Source organism: Echinops telfairi, unplaced genomic scaffold, assembly GCF_000313985.2.
Source record: "Echinops telfairi isolate 266 unplaced genomic scaffold, ASM31398v2 ScPeMD7_7469;HRSCAF=8507_0, whole genome shotgun sequence".
NCBI lineage: Eukaryota > Metazoa > Chordata > Mammalia > Afrosoricida > Tenrecidae > Echinops > Echinops telfairi.
This window is the reverse complement of record NW_022111372.1, coordinates 6,261,446-6,272,840: the sequence shown is the minus strand read 5'-3', so window position 1 is coordinate 6,272,840 and position 11,395 is coordinate 6,261,446.

Genomic DNA, 11,395 nt, shown 5'->3' with positions numbered 1-11,395 from the left:
ACCTTCCCTGGTCATATAAGCACCACCCCTATAGCCTGGGGTGCGACTCCCTAGGCCCAGAAACTGTGGACCATAGGACTTTGCCCAGGCTGGGTTTTTCTCCCCAATAAAGCCTGTTTGTTCAAATTCAACTGATTTGGTCTCTGATGCCTCTCGCCTACCTTACAGATAAGACATAACTGAAAGACTTATACACTGCCACTGAGTCAATTCCAATGTGTAGTAACCCTAAATAGGGATTCCAAGACTGTAAATCATAATGGGAACAGACAGTTGAGAGGTAGTGATGGAGGCGCAGAAAGGAGATAGAACTCAGTCAGGAATGAAAAGTAAAGAAAGGCTTTATTGAGGCAAGGAAAAACCCCCAGATGAATTGCACAACCTAACGAGTTAGATTAGGGAAGTCGCACCTGGTAATGAGGTGTGGGATATATATAGGGCTCTAGGATATATATAGGAGGTATGCACTGATAAGAGGAAAGGAGGTTTTTATTGCTGCCGCAGTGGGGTCTTGAATCAGGATGTAATCCTGTGAGAAACCAAACTTGTTCCCTGGAATGCTGGGGGAGGGGGTTTTGAAGTTCAGTAGGTCATTCCTCTTCAGGAGGGGCTGGAGAGAAGGTGGGGGGCTGTATATTTATCCTACCCCATTTAGAGGCTGATGTGTTTAAGCCACTAACCTTGTACAATATTGCCTGTACAATATTTACATGACAGGGCATGGGTTTGTTTTCTTTTTGGTCCGTATGTACTTTGTAACCAGCACTAAATTACTGAGTCAGAACATTCAAATAAAATGTATGGGACAGCAGTGAGGGGATTAATCAGTTTTGCCATTCTGCTGAGTATAAAGGAAATCACTGAAGAAGCAGAGGGAAGAACTTCACAATAATATAGAAAGAAAAACCCAGAATAGATTTCATCCTTGCTCCCCATAGAAAGAGACTGCACACAGAGTGAAACTCAGAGTTGTACACAGTCTGCTGTGCTTGCTGGCCCACTGAATGAATCAAGCTGAGAACCTTGGAGCAGGAGGCTGGCTTGAAGACTCAATAGCCCTTTGGGCGTTTATTAGCAGCACTAAAAGAGCTATGCAACATTTACTCAAGCAGGAAGAAGCCAATGCGCTGAGGACCGAGATGTCAAGACCTGGAGAGATGTGCTTAGAACTATAGAGCTATACCTGTCAGCGTGGTCAAGGAGAAATGCCAAGAATAAAATCAATGAAAACTTAATGTTTCTGATCCTTACTTTTAGCATTTTAATTTCCCTAACATGCCCCTATAACCATGACTATCGTCTATGAATTATCTGTGACCATTTGAAGGGTTTTTGAAACCCAGCAGGGAAATAGAGTTGGGAGGGGGAGTTGGTGCCTGAATAGGGTGAAAGAGGTAGGAGGTGAGAGAGACTCTGACTGGGGTTTGCGTGCACTTCGAGTCTCTTTCCCCCTTTTGTAGTTGAAGGAGGTGAGCGAAGACTTCCATGCCATCTTCTCATCTGTCCTTTCTTCTGAGGGACTTGGTAGAAAAAATTACAAAATTGTGGATAGCAGCAAACTGAATTTACCAGGAATAACTTGTTTTAAGGACTAATAACCTAGAAAGAAAATATATATATACTAAATAAGCACCTAAACATGTCTTAATTCTATTAAAGCACAAGCTATTGCATAATTTGTGCTATTATTTTCAGATTACTGGAAGTGAAAGTCTGCATGTTTTTTGTGGTTGTTTTGTTTGGGATTTTTTTCCCCCTGACATTGCTTAAATAAATCTTGTAAATTATCTAAAAATAATTATCGATTTTAAGTCTTGCTATCTTGAGTTTGTGCCTTTGAGGGTTGTGGCTATGTGTGAACTGCCATCCTTCATATAAAGCACTATATTGGGAACTTGAGGAAAGATTATTTCAAAATGAAGGTTACTAATTTTCAGGACTAATTATTTTTAAACTTTAATTGTAAATGTCTACAAGAAAAATGTAATTATTTACAAATTTAAAAGAAAATGGAACCAAGAGTCCTAAATTAAAGTGTTTTTGATTTAATCATTTTATTAGGGGCTCATACAACTCTTATCACAATCCAAACACACATCAATTGTGTAAAGCACATTTGTACATTCATTGCCTGCATCATTCTCAAAACATTTGCTCTCCACTTAAACCCCCTGCATTAGGTCCTCATTTTTCCCCTCCCTCCCTGCTGCCCCCCACCCTTGATAGTTTATAAATTGTTATTTTGTCATATCTTGCCCTGTCCGACGTCTCCCTTCACCCATTTTTCTGTTGTCCATCCCCCAGGGAGGAGGTCACATATAGTTCCTTGTAATTGGTTCCCTCTTTCCTACCCACTCTCCCTCTACCCTCCCTGTTTTGCCACTCACACCACTGGTCCTGTAGGGCTCATCCGTCCTGGATTCCCTGTATTTTCAGTTCCTATCTGTACCAGTGTACATCCTCTGGTCTAGCCAGACTTACAAGGTGGAATTCGAGTCATGGTAGTGGGAGTGGGGAGGAAACATTTAGGAACTAGAAGAAAGTTGTATTTTTCACTGTTGTTACATCACACCCTGACTGGCTCATCTCCTCCCCGAGACCCCTCTGCAAGGGGATCTCCAGTGTGGCCTAGTAATGGGCTTTGGGTCTCCACTCTGCACTCCCCCCATCATTCACTATGGTAAGATTTTTTGTTCTGATGATGCCTTATACCTGATCCCTTCAACACCTCGTGTTTACATAGGCTGGTGTGCTTCTTCCATGTGGGCTTTGTTGCTTCTGAGCTTGATGGCCGCTTGATTACCTTCAAGCCTTTAAAACCCCAGACACTATACTTTTTGATAGCCGGGCACCATCAGCTTTCTTCGCCACATTTGCTTATGCACCCATTTTTCTTCAGTGATCCGTTCGACACCTTGTGATCACACAGGCTGATATATTGTTCCATGCCCGGCTATCAAAAGATATAGCCTCTGGGGTCTTAAAAGCTTGAAGGTAAACAAGCGGCCATCTAGCTCAGAAGCAATAAAGTGTTATCTTTGATTAATCAAATTATTTGATTATATTCATTGGATTGATTTTCTAAAAGTATGTAGCAATTTCTTCTGCTTCTAATTTTATGCTGAGTTACCGCCTATGTTAAGCCAGTTGTTTACAGAACAAATCCAGGGACACTTACCTATGCATTAGAAAGAGATTCATATCAAAAGGAATTATGTATCAAGAAGGCATCCCAACCCAGTTCAATTCAAGTCCATAAGTCCCTCTTCTGACTCATGTATCTGCAAGTGATGATGCAGAAAGATGATTTGAAATGCAGATATGAAGATCACAGGCCAGTGTGTGCAGAATCATGTAAATCCAGATCAGTTGAAACATGGAAGGACCCCCACAGTTCTCAGGGTTGGACATAGAGTCCTAACAAGCAGGAAGGGGGAAGGAACTAAGAGAGAGGGAGGTTTCTAGGCTCCCCACATATAAGACCATACACTCTCAAGGAGGTATCATCAGGTTGTGGCCTGATTGACAGGTTGAACTCCATCCCTACATTTTTCTAAAAATTCCTCTAATTACCATACCAAAGTAAAGAAATTTTCTATTTGAGTTCTACTTAGAAAATTGGCAATTAGGATGAAATGATAATACAAAAATAATATATTATTCAATATGAGTGAAGAAAAGATTTAAGCATTGTACTACTACCAGGGATTATGGTTCAAGCAACACCATCCATTCTGCAGGAGAAAGATGAGGCTGTGTGCTACCAAAAAGATTTACAGTCTTAGAAATTTTATGGAGGTATCATGTATTATGCTAGGCTATATATGGTCATTATGTGTCAGAATTCACTTGACAAAAGTAAGAGGGCTTTAAAAATGTTGTGTCAATGTAATTAAAACAGAATGGAAATTTATGTGGACATTTTGAAGTCCTTTAAGGTATATATATATATATATATATATATATAATTTGTTTCAGAGAGAGATAACCTTTTAAAAAATCGTTTTATTGGGGGCTCATACAACTCTTATCACAATCCATACATACAATATGGGCCATTTTGATAATAGCCCCCCTCCTCTCTCCTCCTGAATATGTTTCATTCAGTTCTTAACATGCAATTCCAAAAATCTTTCTTGGAGAAATGTTTTTGAAAAACTTCAGGTGGGTATGTGATTAAGGTCATAAGTGATGCTCAGAATTCCTCTCAGTTCTTAATCCTCATATCTTTTGCCTACAAGAGCAGACTAAGAATGCTCCTCTATTAATAATACCCTTTTAAAAAAAATTCAAGCTTTTCCTAAATTCAACCTCTCTCCAAATCAGAAGAGAGAGAGAAAGAAAGGAAAAAATGAAAGAACAAAAGATTCTTAGAATTGTGTTGAGATTTATCCACTTACACATCCCATCCCACCCTGGGGTTTCATTCTGTCTTAAGTGAAGAACCAAAGCAAGAAAAGTATCTCATGCTCTACTGTGTCTCCCATAAGAAAGGTGGGGTGGAGGAGGGACCCTAACTAAAAATCAGTAGAGAAAACTACCTCAGTTGACAGGATTCCACCTTAGGGTTTCTTGAACTTTTGCATCTATGCAGGTGAGTGTGATTTTTGTAGCATCTTGCTTTTTGAAACAAGCTAGTTAGACATATAGCAGAAGTGGGTCAATGTTACTGTGATAAAACTCTTTCTAGCATGTTGCCATTTTTTCAATAAATTGGCAAGTGACATGAATGTAAAGGTAATTGTGTACATTTAAACATGACAATAAAACTTAAAATGTAGCTTCCATACTTGTGCATAATTCCAAAATACTTTTTTATCAGTGTTAAATAGATTTTTGTACAAGCTTCAATCGTTTTTTTCTGAAATGTCATATATTTAAATGAAAGTAACTACAATCTTTTACATCCTATGAAGCTATCATTTACACACCACAACTTTTAAAACTGGAAATATTTTCCACATTGACTTTTGGAAGGGAGGAAAATCCCCACTTGCTAAATGATACTCAACTGATGTCTGGGCTCTTATAATTAGGTCTTGAAATTTTTTAAATATTTCATCTGTAGCTTTTTAGGTTGTTCACTTACAGGCTGATTGTACATAAAAATAAAGCCTATAAAGCAACACCCAAATTCTTTTAAAAGACTGGAGTTTTTCATTAATATGTAATTTTCAGGGTATTTTATTCATGCATAATTTTACCATTAAATTGAAGAATCTGTAGTTTTTCTTGGTAAATGTGAACCATTTGAATTTGTTTGTTTCATTCTTTAAAGAGGACGACATTTGAATATAAATTTTGGGTGAATCAAACAGTCCCCCAAGGGTTACTTTTAAGAGGTCAAAAATTTTTGTACCATTTATCTTAGAACAAAGATTTCTATAGGCTTAAACTTAAGGTGCATTTCTTTTTAAAATTTTTATGTTTTAATTTATTGTTAATTGGGAGTTATTGCCTATATTATATCATTATATCATTCCATTGTTCAATCACATCAAGCAGTATTTTATAATTGGTAACACAATCAGTTTTCAAACTCTCTTTACCTCCCTGGACTCCTTGACATCATCTTCCTCTTAACCTCTCCCCCGGCCCATACTGTACCCCTCCCTTAATACTCTTAATCTATTTGCTGCCCCATTAGTTTCATCGATCCTGGGTTTCATATACTGATAAATAAATATATAACACAACTTCAAGAGGCTGTCCCCCAATGGCATAACATCTCTGAGATAAACCCTAATATGAAGAAACAAAAATATAGAAAATGTTGAAAACCAGATGAGGTCCAGTTTGCAGCAGAGGGAGGATCAACTGACCAGGTTTCAACTGTTCAAGTCCCGTTTATGCCTTTGTTCTTCTATACCCGTCTCTCCAATGGACTCTGCTTAGTTACCGCTTTCCTCCCATCCCTCAATTGTGGATACAGAACGTTCACTAGAGGCTTATTTCCTATGTAATTCCCACAAATATACTTTGGGCTCTACTGGCATCCACAGCCTGCAGCAAACCAGATTCTCACAATTTAGGCTCTGATAAAATTCCCTCTTTCAACTTTGAAGGATATGATCTACAAAACTTCAGTCACTGATGTTGAAAATTTTTGTTCAGCTCTTTGATTTTATCATGTTCCATGGAACCCACCTCAGCTCCCAGGATTCCCCCAGAATCCTGGGTCACTGTGACCCATTCAGTGCATACCACCAAAGAAACCACCCCCTGAAGTCCCCAAAAGCCTTTTCAGTCATTTTCCCCTGATATGCATTTGTGATCCTGCAGACATTATCTGTGAACCCCTTCCCTTCCCTTGACTTGCTTTTCCCATCAGTATACCTCCTCCCTCTGGTAGGGCTGTCTGTCTGCTTGTACAAGGACCTCTTCATAGATATCCATGGAAGCGACTCAATAGATAACATTTTTTTAAGAAGACTATTCTGGAAATTTGATGTTTTTGAAACTCCCTAAAGACAAATTGATAGGCCTATATTTTAGACCAGTTGACTAGGTACCAATGTTAATGTGTGGACTTTTTTCTTAAAAATTACTCATATTATTTTGGTCCATTTATGTTGGCATTTGGTTGAATAAAACTTTTGAATTTATCTTGTGAAAGAAACCCAGAATCTCCATAATATAATTTACCCACGTCTCCTATATTATTTAAACAGAAATTGCACATCTAATATACTACTAGAAAATTAAAACAAGAAAAAATACTTGTGAATACATGATACTAGCCATGCAATTTTCATGGTATTATATTTGTTATATTGCACCATCCCTTTCTCATTTGCCTTTTCTATCACTTCTTCTTGGAAAAGTCTCTATCTTTTTATCCTCAAAACCATTGTCTGGTTTTTCAAATATATTGTTTTTCATCCTTCAGAACTTGAAGAAGTGGTTTCTTCTCCGGACTTAGGTAAGATTTTGTATTTCTTTATATTAAAATTTTCTCGGTGGCAGAGCACTGAATTATTCATCAATATATGCTACTTGTAAATTAGTACATAATTACACATATGGCAAGACATCTCCAGGTACCCCAGGGTAATGACTAAGAAATTGAATGTTAGAACATTAAGAACCATTAACTGAAGTAAAGCCTCATAAACTACTTCTAGAAAAATCAGCCCTAAAAAACACTACAAAGCATAGTTCTATTCTGACACACGAGATCACTAGGAATCAAATTAATGGCAACAACTTCATTTTTCTTCTTTTCCTCTGCCTTTGTATTTTCTTTTTGTTCTTCATTTTCAAAATTGTTAAAAGAGCCCTAACAATGCCTTATAATGTAAACCATATAGTGACTAAGATCATGATATTAGAAGATTTTATAAGAAGAATTTGAAATATTGGCATGTGTTTTCTGCTTCTAAACATAATTCTGTAAAAGGACTGACTTTTATCTATAATCAAATGTAGAATGTTATAGAAGCATTTTGATGAAGAATAAAGCAATAAAACAATCCCTATGCCTCTCCCTGAAAAACTACCAAGTTGTCTAAGCCTCCCATATCTAGTGACTGTACAGAAAACAGAATAAGTTATGGGCTTGCAGGCTGCAACCTGAATAGGAGATAGGACAATCTCCTAGTGATCCACTTGCAGCATTTTTGCTTCCTGTCCCAGCAACCCTGTGCTCCTCAGGCCTGGAGGTCTGGTCCCGAAGGAAGGAACTCTCCCACCTGGAAACACAGCATGGATTCCACTGAACTGGTAGCTGAGAATGCCCCCTGGTCACTTTGGGCTTCTCATGCCTTTGGATCAACAGGTCAGGAAGGGTGTCACTGTACTGAGTGGTGTGATTGATCCTGATTACCAAGGAGAAATTGGACTGGTGTTACATAATGGAAGTAAAGAAGAATATGTCTGGAATTCAGGAGATCCCATAGGCCGACTCTTAGCGCTACCACGCCCTGTGATTAAAGTAAATGGTAAATTACAGCAACCCAATCTTGACAGGACCTATAATGACCCAGACCCCTCAGGAATGAAAGTCTGGGTCACCCCACCAGGCAAAAAACCACAGCCAGCTAAGCTGCTTGCTGAGGGCAAAGGTAATATAGAATGGGTAGCAGAAGAAGTTAGTGCTACCTATCTGTTATGACCACGTGATCAATTGCAAAAGCGAGGTTTGTAATTGTCAGTGTATTTTCTTTTTATGTGCTTATTCCATATCTTTCCTTTGTTCATGTATGATACAGATACAATTTGACTGAGTGTGTTTTCATTTGTATGTATGATAGATGATTGATGATAAGTATAAGTGTGATTTCATCAATGTCCAGAAATTATATAATTATATATGACTAAAGAATTGTGTACAGGTGCCAAGTTGGCAAGTGGTGGATTGAGGTAGTTAGTTTATTGTGCCAACCTGGCCAATAAACACATGTGGGATTAATTAAAGGGTGGAGAGGTAAATGGTTCAGCGAGCCTTGTCTTTCTTGTCTCTTGCTCTTTGATCATCGGACCAGTGTGTGGCTGGCTTGCTTGTTCTGTGCCTCAATTTTCAAGCTACACTACCTGTGGGACACCTAACCCATGGAATGTGTCGCTGTAATTTGAGGTTCCTTCAAGACCTGCTTCGCCACACCATTGGAATTTACATCTCTTGACCTGGGGACTGTCGGACTGTCATCTGGCTGATTGTTGGTGACCTGCCCTGCTGTTTGCTGCCTGTGCCTGGATAGCCTGAATTGCTCTACAGAGGACTACCTGGTGGCCCTCAAGACTTGAAGGACTGCCAGTGTCTCACAACTGTCTCACGGGAGTGAGTTGCACTGAGCCATTTGTACTGCTTTATAATTTAACTGTTTAGTTCTTGTGCTATATAGCTATCCCCAAATATATATAATTATTAGCAATCTGGTTTTGTCTCTCTAGAGAACCCTGTTTAACACAGGAAGGGAACACAGAAGATGTGGGTGCTATAGCAAAGTATGGCAAAGAAAATAGATGTTGCCTGGCTATCAGATAAAATGGCATCTGGGGTCTTAAGGGGCCTGTCTCCAAACAAGCAGCTATCAAAGTGAGATATTAACTAAATCCACATAGAAGAAGCACACAATCATCAGTCACTGAAGGGCTGTCAATCATATAATCTGAAGTTGAAAAAGAAAATAGCATCATAGCCTAAATTATGAGACTCCGGTTTGCAGAAGGTCATGGATGACAGTGGGACCCCAAGATTCATTTGTGGGAACTAGGTAGGACATGCATTTCTAGTGAACTCCCTGTATCCACAATTGAGGGATGGGAGGAAAGTGGTTACTTAAGGGAGTGCATTGTAGAAATGATGATAAAAGATCAAAGACATAAATCTGACTGAAGAGTTAAAACTTTTTCAGTTGATCCCCCCTCTGATATATGTCAGATCTGATCTGGTTGTCAACATTTTCTATATGGTTTGGTTTGTTCACATTAGGGTGTATCTATTTTGGTTTGGTTTGTTCACATTAGGGTGTATCTCAGAGATGTTGTCACTGGGGTCACCTTCTTGAAGTTGTGTTATATGTTTTTACTGTTTTCGGTCTATGAAACCCAGGATTGATGAATCTATAGAGGCAGCAATTAAACAGGGGTTTTGAGGCGGGAGTGCGGTATGGGGGGGATGGGGTAGAAGGGAGATGACGTCAAGAAGCCCAGGAATGAAAAGAGTATTTGGGCGCTGATTGTGGTAGCAATTGCACAGTACTGATTTATGTGATTGAAGTATGAAATGATATTATCTATATATTAACTTCCTGTTAATAATAAATAAAAAATGAATAAATAAATAGAGATCACATTTAGAATGTTATTATTTCAATAGTGTTCACTAGAAAGACAAACATGGATAATAAGTTGAGTAAATGTCTCATTTTCCCTGAGATTTAATAGCTTACAAGGAGACAACACTTTGGTTTTAAAATCATTATAATTTCATAAAAAAACATGGGAATTGTTTGCCCTAATGTGCAGAGCTTAAACACCAGTAAATAAATACTGGCCTTTAGATATAAAGAGAGTTTGCCTACACTAAATAATTGCTACTGATTTCAAAAAAATGGATTTTGAAAATAAGTTTCCTGGATGACAATGTAATTAACAAACTATGTCTTAATCATCAGCACTGTTCAACATGCAGGGGGAAAAAAACAACTTCATTAACTCCTTCAGATGAGGCTGTCAGACATAAGAGACATAAAAGAAGATCCCAATGGTAAAGCTAAGGACTACAGAGGAAAATGAACAAGGATTATCTCTAACCCAATAAACATAACCTAAATTCAAATTAATAAGGAATACATTTCTCTTTAGTTCCTTCAAAATTAGCTAATGTATTATAAAAATAAATTTAGTGGTATTGTGTATTTTCCATTCTCACTTCTTAGTCTTATTATTTTTTTAGATTGTCCTACTCTTACAAAAATACCCCCAAATTGTGCATTTAACATTTATACTAATAAATCAGATGAACAATATGTTTATTATTTCATATGATGGCATACCATTAAGATCTATACTTAGACATAATGAAGGTTGTATATCATTCTGGGATTTGGATTGTAAACTGATAGCAATAGTAGATAGACATTTTGATTACCAGTTTTGGGGAACTCAATATATATATAAATATATATATTTACTAGCAATATATATATATATATATATATATATATTTGGGGAACTCATAGAAATCCTACAAGGCAGACTAGAACTTCCGAAGTGGGTTTCCGAGACTATAAATCTTTATAAGAATAAAAACTTTCAACCACTGTACTACCAGGGCTCCATGATCATGTCAAAGTAGGCAAAAATACATAACATTGAAGGTTAGGAAGAGTTGTCTACCAGTGGGATGTCCATAACCTGGGGACTACCTGTAATTCTGGGTCCATAAATTAAATGCAACGTTCAATTTTCAATTATTCAATGGTCCTTAGTTTTTGTTCCTTGCAGTGGTCTTAAGATCATAAGATAATTCAAAATGGCAATGAAAAACCAACCTACCTCACTGAGGAAAAAAAAAAAAAGAATAAAAAGCCTCATCTTTCTTTTTCTATAAAGCACCGGGTGTTCAGGACTATGGCCCTTGCTGTTAGCAGCCAAAAGTGTAATCCACTGCGCTACTTCGGCTCCTCAAGATTGGGAGGAGTTGATACATATGTAGAAAGTGACTGTGTATGGCTATTTTCGGGGCCAGATTAGCAAATTGCAACAGGATTTTAAAATATTGTTTTCACCATTCAATCTCTTTTTCTTCCATATAATGTAATTTTCACCTGTTTACATGGTGTGTTAGGCCAGGTTAACTAAAGAAACAATTCCATTGACACTCATCTTTGTATAGCAAAGAACTTTATATCAAGAAGACCTCCTTTTTGAACCATTTAGAAGTCATTTC